Here is a 14375-nt window from a genome sequence, read left to right on the forward strand (position 1 = left end):
TATTTTTGAAGACACATTTATACCAGACAACCTATCTCGATCGTCCTTATTGTATATAGCTCCGTGTCCCGGTGTTAGCCAAAAACGGTTTTTGACATCTCGAAGACGTCAAAGTCCTGCAATGGCACATAAAATAAATGACGTCTCTCAGACAGCACTTTGTGAGGATTAGGTCAAAAGCATCGCTTTTGCAATATGGTATTTGATACAATTTACAACAGTATCTTGTTTCGCTCCCTTTTCCATTGGACAGATAGACAGACTTTACATACTTTTTTGGGGGGAATTTCTTTATGGTTTTGTCTATTATTGGTTCAAAGGTATATTGTTTCGTAATACCCGAGAGTCTGTATGCCGGGTCGATTCGTACGTAATCTCTTGTTTTTGGAATAATTTGTTCAATATTCATAATAGTAGTTATTGAGTTATTTTCTTCTGATATTCATTATTGCTCCACAGCAAATAAAAACTCTTTATATTTAATTTATTCTCATTACAAAAATTATAAATTTTAAATGTATTTGACAGGCCGTAGTTGATTAGTATTTGTCGGGTTATCCAATTAAATTGAGATACGCAGTATCGTTGAAAAAGATATTTATTTAACATAACTGTGAAATATATAATATTGCAACTCAAACACGTGGCTACTTAATATACCGCGTCGCGCTAACTCTCGTCTATTACACCATCTGCCAACTTACTAAAAACTAAGTGGTTTGGTACCACTGTATCGGAGACGCCTGAGATACCAAGATAGGCAACTCGCTTTATTTTTCCAACAGTATTATTAGTCCGATCCTTTTCGGCCACTTGATTGTTCTTCTCAATATTGAATAATATGATAGATATTTGTCAGTGAGGTCGACGCTATTCATGTATAAATTGTAATCTACAATGTATTTCGGTTTTTCCTGTGATTTTTTTCTTGAAAACTAGATATTTCGTCTCCCGGCCACAAAATTCGGATTTCTAAAGACACGAGATATCTCCCATAGGTAATGTGTTAATAAGGTATTTTAATGTTTTTGACTCTATCTAAACACTTATGCTCATCTTTAACGATTTAGACACCAATTTGGTATCCCAAGGAGATAGAATGATTTCCATTATCTCCAATTACAACAACAAATTAACGACGAGCAAAAAAGTAATACAATAAAATATAAACACTAGAGAGCTATTCCCGAAAAGTTCAAACTTGCCGTAAAACCTGTGAAAATAATTCAATAGCTTATAGTTTCCGTCTTAAGCAATAGATAAGTTGGTAGCCCGTTCTCTCTTCGGCATTTTGCCTCCTCTTTTCATCATGCCCTGAAAAAACTGCATTTGGACATTTCCTACGAGCATGCAAAATAAGATCTTCCATACTACTTAAAACAAATTTACTCGTATGTTTTTATTTCTCAAGTTTTATTTATTTCTCAATTATTAAAAAACTAATTTACATTCTCTGTTCATTATTAAAACTTGTGAACTATGAATGAATTCTAAGTTAATTGACCGTGTACACATATACGAGCCTAATTAATTGAATGTCCAAGCAGATAATCATAATCGATGACCTAATAACACGTCGCACTTTTAATGTCAAGTAATAAAATAGAATTTAAATGAATAATGCAATAAATGTAATGCATTTTCTTGCAATATTTTTATTTAATTTTTTCTTTATATGAATTATATTAAATATTTCAAAGACTAAATCGCGATAGTGCGAAGTGCTAGTTATAATACTTAAAACTAAGCATCAAACTCATCAAAAAATTTGCGAATTTGTTCGACTACATCTCGTTCGAGATAGAATCGAAATAGAAATAAATCTTTCAAATCGTTGCAAATCCTCTTGAATCATGATACATAATAAATATTACAGAAGAGTGACAGAATTAATTTATAAAACAAGCATGATAAAATGAAATAATATAATTTTGTAACAATTCTGTATAAAACTCGGAGGTAGGACTTCCACTTTTAAGTGAAAGTATACCACGTGTTTTTCCGGGGTTCCCACCTGCTTATAATTAAAGTTTTCACATTCATTCAGAAAAGTATGCCATGCCAGTATATTGGCAATATCTAAAAAGAGCAAACATACATACATACATACCCATCAACCCACTCACTCCACGATTCTCTCACATACCACCAGGGTGCAAATACCTAAACTAGAGAGCATCCCCCGACGCACCTCCGACACCCTAGTTTTAAACCACTTGTTTTCTAAGCGTATATGCTAAAGGTATACGTACTTTTTGCTGTAATTGACAACCAAGGCTGATGATTATTGCAAAAATGACTAAATCAAAATTACTGGTACATACTAATATATGTGCATTCTAATAATATACGAGTATATCAGAGTTTCCATAAATAAATTCGGTAATTCTACCATTAAAAACGATTTTATTAAAAGAAGAAAGTATAAAAATTTAATATAATGTAAAAATGCAAATATTCGTATTTTTCATCTCATAAATGACTTTACAAGTAGTACTTCAAATATTGAATGATGCATTAATTAAAAACTATCGCGAAAAACGATGTACGGTACACACTACCTAATACGCATATAGCAAAGTACATCGTGCAACCACTGCTACAAAGACAATCGCTAATAAGGGAAAAATTTAAAACTGAACCTATGCTAACCATTTCTTACCAGTACGAGTAGCATTTGAGCACACTCCTAGATGGGAAGGCAGAAAGTATAGGAGGAAGAAACGAAAGATTAGCTCATTAGAAGCTGAAAATCATGATTTGAGAAACATGATTAAAAAAACATAAATACATAACATATAAATTCATTTCTATAGAAATTCATCTAAGCGGACTAGGACTCTATAGGTTATTTAATTTTTTTATAATTATTTAATTTTTTTAACTTTTCATTTGTAAGAAATTTTAAATTTAATTTTTTAATAAGTAAGAATTTCAAAAAAGAAAAAGAATATATAAATATATATGTAAAACCTCGGAAGACTCCTTTTATTAAGTTAGGTGTTCTAATTAAAGAACTAGGCTTTGTACCACCACTTAACTGTTAGAGTCTATCCGTCGCGAAAAGGTTTGTCTTCGTGTTCATTTATTGTTAATATCGAAGTATCGATATATTAAAATTATTCGCACTTACATAAATTAAACACGATGCAATGCATTTAAAGATAATATCACATGCTTTTTTGGACGAAATCGATAAATAAATAATAAATAATAATAATAATAATAATCGAATAAATTCTCGATTTCAACACTAGTAACGAGAGCAAAATAGGAAATATAAAAAGGGCGTTTATTAATTGTACTGTTAATTAAATAAATATAACCGATGAAATAAGAAGACCTATCCTGAACTAATAAAACATACAACAAATTATATAATTTTCATGAGTTATTGATGAAAAAGAATTACTCGTGTGCTCGTAAATAATTTATTTAAATAATTACAGCCAGTAGCTCGTGCCGATTAGGACCTTTAATCCTCGGCATGATTGAAGAAATTTAAAGTTCCTTCCGTGCTCACTCATTCGTTACCAACCGTTATATAACATATTTGTGATATTTTAGAATTAAAATAACACATATACGAAGTATTAATAGCATTAGGAGTTCTGCGGTGGCTCAAAACACTCCTACTTCATAACAAGTATTGTAGTCTGACGATCGGAGAGTTACTCTATTTGTTATTGAAGAAGATCCATCGAAGAAATTATTCCACATCTATGAAGAGGAAGATAATCCGTCGTTATGTCTGTAACATAAAATAGAACAAAATGATAAGTTATATGTAATATGATTCAAAATCATAGCAAACAAAAACGAATAAATGTTAATAAAAATGAATATTCAGAATGCATTCCAATGGGATGAAGCTCAATGGCACCATGACGATGCATCACGCATGTATCAAATAACGCGGTATAAACGAAAATAAAAACCTTATCTACAAGTTTCTTCTCGTAAAATCAAAATTTGAAATTACGGCGAACAACACTGACTTTAATTCGCGTATGATTTTAATTCATTATGCATGCGATCACTGATTCTATAACTGCTTCCCAAAACTGATTTGCACAAAAACAATGCAAGTACAAAAATCTTTATTAATACGCTGATTAATACGCGAACTGTTTGTGCGACTGTTTAGGGTAATGCAATTACTGCCTTGGTCGCAGTTAATTTAATATATAAATTTTAAAAATACTCGCGAACGCGACAGAATTGAAATTAACGAACGAACGTGCTTCTTAACACGTTGAGCGCGGCGTTGGTCCCTGGGGACCGCCGCTGAACTTTTCTTCGGGACGGCGTCGGTCCTCGGGGACCGGCGTTAGACTTTTCGTTCGGCCGACATCGGTCGGTGGGACCGACAGTATTAAAGTTAAAAGATAAATGTCGCCTGAATGAAATCTAGTCAAATATAGTTCTAATGAGCTTTATTAAAGCATTCTAAGCAAAAGTATGGCTGGGATTTACACAGGTAACAAAATGTAACAACTTTTTTGTTATATTTTTGGCTTTCTTGGACCCAAATAATCTTGAATTTTTAGCATAACAACCAGAACAATATTTTCGAACTTTATGGACGCTTCCTTTCTTTTTCTGCAATTTATGAAGAATTTTTCCTTCGCGATGCGGAATTTGTTCATCTTCTCGCTGTGTCAGTCCATTCACCAATTATCTCCGAATTCCGTAACTGATATTTTTTGTCCTGTTACTTCTTGAAAGACGAAGAGCGAATTAATCACAGCGGTGTTCAAATATAACTCAAAGGCTAACTTTTTATACCATTTGAGTGTTTTCCTCAAGGGACTGCTATACGCACTCATTTCATCTGATAAATCAATGGATGTTTTTTTTTTATATTCAACTATAATTTGTGGTTTACAGCAAAATCTGCGTTTTGTTTTTATGTTTATCATTTCACTGGAATGTTTTGTGGACAGGACCAAAAAATCTCTCTTGTCCTTCCATTTCAACACTGTAATACCCTGATTATTTTCTTTAGCTATAAGTTCTCCACGTTTCAAATTAGTTCTTATCACATCACTTGGGTTTTCCCTACGATTTGTTCGAAGTGTTCCAATCAAATGTGCGTTTTTTTCTATTAGGCGATTCGCTAAATCGATACTGGTGTACCAGTTGTCAGTACACAATGTGTGGCCTCTATGAAATAAGTTTTTCAATAGAGACATTACAACATTTGACGGAGTTGTGTTTTCCTTATCGAGACCTTTTTTGGTGTACACATTACAGTTATAAGTGTATCCATGACCACAACATAATTTAAATAATTTTATACCGTATTTGTGTTTTCTCTGTTTCATATACTGCCTAAATACAATGCGCCCACGGAATGTAATTAGCGATTCGTCAATACATAATACTTCTGGTGGATCGTAATATTTTTGAAAATTTGTATTCAATTCGTCTATGATGAATTGAATTTTAAAACGTAATTTACAATAAATAATATTTATTTATAAATAAATCAATAAATCAAAATTTTATTTGCAACGTTTGAAAGTGTGTGTTGTTGTGAAACAGTCTACAGTTGGATTGAACAAAAGATAAAAACTATTATTATCGCGACACACAACAGGAGGTTAAATTATTGGATATATAAAATTTCATTGTTAGATTTTTTAAGTGCTTATTGTATAATATAAATGTATGTATTACAATTGTGTGAAAGAGAATTACCTTTATCGACAACCGGTTTCATAAAATCCTCTCGCAACATATTGAACACCCTGTCAGATTGTCGACCATGAAAAGTTTTAAGACCAAGTGCAGTTATTACTGGTCCGTTCATCAAATCCTCTAATTTTTACTGTCCCGTAGAATCAAATTGTGATATTTAGCATCTGTCGTATTAATAGATTATTATTATTATTATTATCTTCATTTATATGTATATTTCGTGTTTCATTTGTTGAGACAATTCGAATGACGGATTATTGTCAGATTTATTCAGAAGTTACTATAGCTCGAATATTCTTTAAAGAATTTCATAATAAAATATCTTTCATGCTTTTCACAAATTATTGCCTTTCGAATTTTATATGCAAGTTATTTTGTAAATTAAATTCAATTAGGTACTTTCTGAACGTGCTGTTATTATTATTATCATTATTTAATTGTGCTGATTGTATTGTAGCATGCTAACGAAGTTTAATAATAATTTACTAAAGTTATCAGAGATCAGAATATTGTTGTATATTTTTTTAAAAGTCATCACATTGATAAAATTGAAAAAGTATGATCACCTCCATCAGTATAAATTGATGATAGTTTCCCGAGAGTTTGAGAAGGTCCATAGGAAGGGGAAAGTTTTAGAATGTTATAGAAATCGATATTATCTGTAACTTGGAGAATGGTATTTTTTGTATATTCCCGTAAAGAAGTGGCCATTGACCATCGACCACTATTAACGGCATTTCTAGTTGCGTTGGCTAATATTTCTATTTTTCTATAACCATTAGAATCGATCATACCCTAAAAATATTGAATATGAAATTTATCTTAACATGATAGTTATGGTGATTGATCGTTTATAATCGTGGAACAATTGACTCCATAGCATTACCGTGCTAAGTAAAAAAGGTGCCCAAGTGAGAACAGAATCGATTGGAGATATCCATACATCGCCAAGGCCAATCCCTTTTAGGTTACTTTTTATAGTACCTGCTTGCTGTTCCTATAAATTTAATATATTATATTTTAGTAATATACCTGATATGTTTATATTAATATGTTAAGTATTATTGTCATAATTGTTTGGTTATGGTCATTGTATATATTTGTTTGCTATTATACTTTTGCGTTCATAAATATTGTATAGTAATGCAGATAGATCGTAAGACCCCTTAAACCAGTAAAAGAGACAATAAGAAGATAAATATATTATACTTTATTTTATTTGTACTAATACGATTTTATTATTTATATATTTATATATTATATTATTATTTTTATTGATATTTTTATTTTATCAAAAATTTTGATAATTATTTAATTTATATTTTTTGTAATATATTATTTAAATATTATGTTATATACATATATATTATATATATTTGTTATATATTTATTATATTATTATATATATATTTTATTATATTTATTATTATATATATATTTTTCTTTTTATATATTATATACATTATAATATTTATATAATAATATTTGTCTTTTTACGGTTTCCAATCACTTTTTTATTAACCTTCTCACATTTTTTTACTACCAAAGAGACGCGTTTTATTCGACGACTCTCTGGACTCAATAATCACACAGTTTCAGTCTTTTGTTTCTTCGGACGGGTCACCCATCCATGTTACTAACTGTGCCTATGTGACTTGATTTTAGTAATCGTACCGGAAACTAGTAATCTACAGTGTGGCTAGACCATCGATTTATATAAAATAATTATTGTAATAAAATTACTATATATAATAATTAATAGTATTATTTTATTTTATATTTATTTATTTATATTTACAATGTTGCAAATATAATTTTTATTTGAAACATTACCTTTAATACTTTCTCTTTTATGGATTTTTAGGGTCTTATGAATTATAATATATTCTAAAATATCTAATAATAAGTATTAATTTTTTATAATGTATTTTTTAGGACAAAAAAATAAGAAAATAAAAGAAAGATCAGACCTTATACCAAAGTAGAGCAAATTCAGCCACTATCTTTCCACCGTACGATTCGGTTAGGATATAAGTAAATACATCAGAAAATTTTGGTAATTTTTTTAGAAATCCTTTCATACATTCGACGAGATCAATAGCAATTTGTTCGTTTGTTTGAGCATATGCTGATGAGTCTTCAACATAACTAAACCCTGCACCAACTGGATTATCAATGAACAAAACATTGTAATCCTTAACCTGTTAGAAGATAAATATTTGGAAATTTTTAATGCATTTCTGTAATACTTATTTTTATTTAGAAATGTTCGAAATGAGAAAAAAATAAATTCCTACCCACGTGTAATTCCTTGGTTTCAAATTTGTATCGAGAGAACCAAGTTCCTCGAAGTTTCCAAAAGAAGTAGAGGATGCACCAGGACCAAATCACTAAGGGTTTTTCATAATACGATTGAACGTCTGCTGTGGTGTAATAAAGCCACCGGAACATATGGGAATATTTTCTAACGGTCACATATCCCTAATCTTGTTCACCTGGACCGAAAACTACTTTTCCTAATATAAAAATTATTCAATTCACTATATTTTATTCTTTTTGTTTTTTGTTTTTATTTATATATTTTATATTGTAATACAAATATATATTTTTGAATTATACTAATCTTACCGAGACTTTCGGAAAGAAGGCACGATAAAATGATAATAACTAACGCCGCGGTGCATGTTCACGAATTAGAATTTACGGAACACTGATGGCACAGATTTTTACGATTGTATTTAATATATCGTCTTATCAATACACAAAATAGATTAGATACGATTCTATATGTGACTTTATACAAAGTATATAAGCCCCTTACTGACAAGTGATCTAATAATAAGTTCCAAATTCGGAAAAATTAATCTGGTAGGGAAATAAAAAATAAGAATCTTTATTTGACAATAAATATAATTGAATTATGTTTTCAAAAATGTATTAGCAGTACAAATAAGTTTCGCAGTTTTGAGAAAGATGCCATTACACGAGGCTTACGTTAGAATTCGCAGATAATAACCGGCTTGAAAATTAGGTTACCCATTCAAGAGCAACATAACCTATCATATTATTAACTTCGTATTAGCATCATATATTTTTTTATCCAAAAATGTCTAAATTTGAGCCAAATAAGCGTCATTGCGGGAACTTTTAATTTACTTCTTTAATTTAAAAAAATCTACAGTTGAAGCGCATCGATTGCTCGTAGAAGCATATAATGAGGCTGCCTTGAGTGTGAGAACATGTTATGAGTGGTTTCAAAAGTTTAAAAACGGTGATTTTGACGTAAAAGACAAAGATCGCAGTGGAAAGCCAAAAATTTACGAGGATGCAGAATTGGTGGAATTATTGGAGGAAGATTTGTCTCAAACACAAAAGGAACTTGCACTTACTTTAGAAGTCACTCAGCAAGTAGTCTCACATCGTTTAAAATCGTTAGGAATGATTCATAAACAAGGTAATTGGGTTCCATACGAATTAAAGCCGAGAGATGTTGAACGCTGATTATATGAGTGAAATGCTGTTAGCTAGGCACAAAAAAATGGTTTTTACATCGAATCGTCACTGGTGATGAAAAGTGGATACATTATGATGATCCAGAAAGAAGAAAATCATGGGGACTACCTGGCCACGCGTCAACATCCACAGCAAACCGAATATTCATGGAAGAAAACTCATGTTGTGTATTTGGTGGGATCAGCTAGGTGTGGTGTATTACGAGTTGCTTAATCCAAGCGAAACAATCACTGGAACTCTCTACCGAACACAATTGATGAGATTGAGCCGAGCTCTAAAGGAAAAACGCCCTCAATACTACTTCAGAACGACAAAATTATTCTTCTACATGATAATGCTCGTCCGCATGTAGCGGTTTCGGTTAAAAACTATTTGAAAACATTGATTGGGAAGTACTACCCCACACGTTGTATTCACCAGACATTGCGACGTCCGACTATAATCTGTTCCGGTCAATGGCACATGCTCTGTCGGAGCAGCGGTTCACATCATACGATGATACCAAAAATTGGGTTGATTCGTGGATAGCCTCAAAAAATAAGGAGTTCTTCAGACATGGAATCTGAACGCTGCCTGAAAGATGGGAAAAAGTAGTTGCTAATGATGGACAATACTTCGATTAAATTTAAACTACCGTTCTGTCACAATAAATATTATTTTTTTGACAAAAAACTGCGGAAAGTTATTTGTACTCCTAATATATTTATAAAATTAAATAAATAAATAAATGAATAAAAGTATAATAATCAAAGAAAAATAATCGGCTTACATTAGCGAATGTTACATCAGCACGGAGGGGGAAACAGGTTTCTATCAACTATATTCTATGTAAAAAGAAAATTAATAATAATAATAATAATGATATAATAATAACATTAATTAAAAAATAAACATGGAAAATTAAAAAGTAACGAGAAAAAATAATAATGATAAAATAATAATAATAATTATTATATTATTATTTAAATATATATTATAAATATAATAATAATATAAATTATTATTATTATTATTTTTTTTTTTTAAGTTATTTTTTGAAGTTATTTTTGAGGTTATTGGGTTATATTCGTTTTGATACGCCAAAGAAGTATAACTTCTTACGTACACACACCAGTTTTTTTTTACTTTTGGCTTTAAATCTATAAGAATCTATGAAATACAACATCGGCATAATAATAATGTAATTGTAAACTTTATTAACGTTCGAATTTTCAATATTAAGAAATGTTTATTATTATTGTCCCTTATTATTATTATCTCTACTAAAGACTAATGTAGGACGCTGAATAAATTCCCCGTTTAGCTTCTATCTCTAAAAGCAATAAGATTTAAATAGTTAGTCGTTAAGCATAATTAAACCGTTAAGATATAAATTGAATATTAGTACGTTTATTCTCATCACAAATTTTAATACTTTTTTTTATAAATTATATTGATAAACATTACACCACTTAGATCCTATACTTATATAAGTGTAAATAATATAATAGAAAATGTAAAACATATACGTTTTCCTAAGAAAAATTATTTTCATTTACTTTATGAAAAGTGTAAAGTGTATTGAAGTTAGTGGAGAAAGCGAAAAAAAGACTGAACGAAGAATTTTCAAAAGTTTATCCATTTCCGAGCAATTAGTGATAAAAAGCTTTCTCTTAATTGAAAACAATGAACAATGAGGATTTATTACCCAAAATTAATCAAATATTTATTATCGAAATAAAGCTCTTTCAATAATGAATATTTTCAACCTACAGGGAGAAGAAATTTTTTCTACATGGGTAAATAAATTTGAGTATGTAGCAATACGTTAGAAGTACCAAATAATAAAATGGTTGAATTGTTCAACACAATGGTGGATGATGATGTCCATACGGGTGTCAAGCATGCGTTCCCTTCTTTCAACTACTCTGAACTTGCATACGAAGATATAATATATCATTACCTGTGTTTTTTTGCTTCATCCAATGAAACTGATTTACAAAGAAGTCGATTTACGTGTCGAAATCAATATGAAAAAGAAACGATAGAAAATTATGCTGATAGCTTACGAAAAATATATAAGAAGTGCAATTATCCGGATCGCTTAGAAAACATATTATGGAACGATTCCTTAATGGAATCCGCGACGATGATATAAGAAATCATTTAAGTAAAACACCTGGTTTATCGCTCGATGAGGCGATAGTAGAAGCCATTGCATTTGAAAAATCTAATGGAGTAATTGATTATGTAAATTTAGCTCTTCCTATGATTAATATGTACAATCAAGAAAAGAAAGATATATTTTATATGTGGTTAAATAAACTTGAATATGTTATGAATATTGTCAGGGTACCAGATGAGAAAAAGGTTAAATTTTTCAACGAAATGGTAGATAATGATGTCCAAAATAAAGTTAAGCAGACTTTTTTTCAGTAAAATTCTCCGAACTTTCATACGAAATATTACAAGCTATTATCTCTGTTTTTTTTATTCTCCCTATGAAAATAATGTACACGAGAAACGTTTTATGTGTCGAAATCAGTATGAACAAGAAACGATAGGGAAATATGCTGATAACTTACGGAAAATATAATAAGTGCAACTTTACAAGTCACTTAGAAGAAAATTATGCGAAAAGTTTCGTAATGGAATACGTAACGTTGATATAAGAACTCATTTAATTAGATCTCCTAGATTATCATTCGAGGAAGCGGTAGTAGTGGGTGTTGCACTGGAAAAAAGAATGTTTGTTTTGCAAAGTAAACAAGAAAGCCTAAGTTTACTACAGGACTTTAAACAATAAACAAATAAAAAAGAATAAGCAAAAAAAATATCGCAATTAGTATAGTAGTCTTCAATAATTCACGAAGAAGAAGAAAAGCAAAGAATATCACATTTTTATAACATTTTCTACGAGAACAAGAAAAGTTCTTAATCAGTAAGGTTTTATCATCAGCTATTTAAGAACAAGGAAATTCCATTGAAAATATTACACTAGCAAAGGTTAAAAGAAGTTTAAGTAAGCAAAAAAGCTGTGTTTCTATCGTTAAAGAATATTCCTGCACGTTATCGATAAATTTAAACATCTTTTTTTGGACAACAATTACACACAATTAAGATATTATTTTATATTAAAGACATGAACATTTTTTTTGTTTTCAACAAATGTTTCTAACAACTAGACGAAAAAAAATGATATATTTTTCGAGAATAATATTGTTATTTATTTAAATTTTGTACAAAGTGAATGCACAATATAATTATGATATTTAGATAAAAACTGTTTATAAGTTAGTACATGTAGTTACCTTATATTGTCCTATCAGGTTTTTATCATCATTTTAAATTGTTTGACAAAATGCTAATTAATTGTTTCTTTAAAGTATTAAGTACCCCGACATTCTGTAAGCATCATTTCGGGTTTCGAAAATGGCTTTGAATAATCGAGCAAAGTCATCGTCTAATTCGTAATATATCGCGAAATCTTAAACAGAAAAAATACTGTTTAACAATATTACTGGACTTTGGACAAGCTTTCGATATAATGTGATACACTGGACTATTGTATAAACTCAAGTAAACGCTGCTGTATCCTTTCTACATAATCCTCAAATCTTACTTCACTGACAAAAAATTCGTCCTAAGGTACCTAAATTACTTCACCACACTTTTTCCAATCCTATCCGGTATCCCATAAATCAGTGTACTAAAACTATTATTATACGTAATTTACAAGGCAGATTTAACTAACTCAGATGAGATAACAACGGCTTCATTTGTGGACGACACAGCTTTGTTAGCATCAGATGACTATCCTCAAAACGGATTGAAATCCTTCAACGTCATCTGCACGTGCTAGAAAAATTATGCCAAAAGTGGCGAATCAACATTAATGAAAATAAATTAGTACGTGTAACCTTAACGCTGCGTAAGCGCACATGTCCTCCTGTGACCAGAAATTAAGCAGTTTTACAAACTAAAGATTTAGTCAAATATTTAGTTAAGGTACTGGAAAACAGACTGACACGGAATTCAACTGTAGGGAACCTCTGGTAACTCAAATATTGAAATTCTTCACAGATTTAGTCAAAAACCCTGCGGAATATTTGCAATGTCTTATGGTTAAAACAAATGAAAGAATTTACAAGGACTTAAGAATTTTTACAGTAAAAGAAGACATTGCAAATATCAGTGAACACTACAACTTCCGTTTAGACAAATATCGAAATCCTCTAGCAACATATTTGTTAGAAAATACTGGTTTAGTACTTAGGTTAAGAAGGTTCTACCCTTCTGATCTAGAAACAAGATTTGGCTTATCAATTATCTTGTTATGCTGATAGAATTTTGTATGTTTACATTTACCATTTTATCATCTCTTGCCATTATTGTTAATGCATTACGTCAGCATAAATTACTCATAATGCTTGCTGAGAATTGATTGTATTTTCTTCTATTAATAAAAAAGAATGTTTAAAGATAATATTATTTAGACGATTTATATTATCTATTGTATTTTTATTTGATTTTTGCTTTAAGTGAATATAGAAAATTGAAAGTTGGTTATGAGTAACTCTGTGTCTAATTTTGTTTATGTTTACGATCTCATGCCTAAGCTTTTGAAATTCATCTTTAAGGTCTTTCAGATCAATAGAGTGATGTACGTTTTGTAAAACAACATAAACGATTGTTGACTTGTTTTGAAATAGTTTTTTAACTTACTGATACTCTAATTTACTCTTTACTCTGATATTGTTACTCTACTCTTTAAACTCTTACTTTACTTTTTCAACTCTTACACTCGTCGATACTCTTTACACTCGTTAATACATTCGTCAAACTCATCAAACTCTATTTATTAAACTCATCAATATACTCAGATTACACTCGTCCAACTCGTACTCCTCTGCCTATTCTCCCCTTATATCCTTTCTCCTTTTGTCTTCCCCGCATCCACGCTAAATACATACATACACATACTCTCTCATTCCCTTCATACTACATTAATAAAGGAAAACAATTCTTATACCTATACCTAACCGAAAAACAACTTTTTCTGATAGTCGATTATTTTTGAATATTCATATTTCAACGCCTCTTGCTTCTATATTTATTCTAATCCCACATGTATGAAAACTAGCGTTAGATGACTTCAATATTCCGTTATTTTTCTACAG

The 14375-nt window shown here is 30.2% G+C and overlaps 1 pseudogene; it reads right to left on the bottom strand.

Annotated features, from left to right (window-relative positions):
- Positions 1 to 6237: 6237 nt before the first annotated feature.
- On the bottom strand, positions 6238 to 12655 carry LOC122525242 (annotated as a pseudogene).
- Positions 12656 to 14375: the final 1720 nt, after the last annotated feature.

Source organism: Polistes fuscatus, unplaced genomic scaffold (genome assembly GCF_010416935.1).
Source record: "Polistes fuscatus isolate 324 unplaced genomic scaffold, CU_Pfus_HIC Scaffold80, whole genome shotgun sequence".
Taxonomy (NCBI): Eukaryota; Metazoa; Arthropoda; class Insecta; order Hymenoptera; family Vespidae; genus Polistes; species Polistes fuscatus.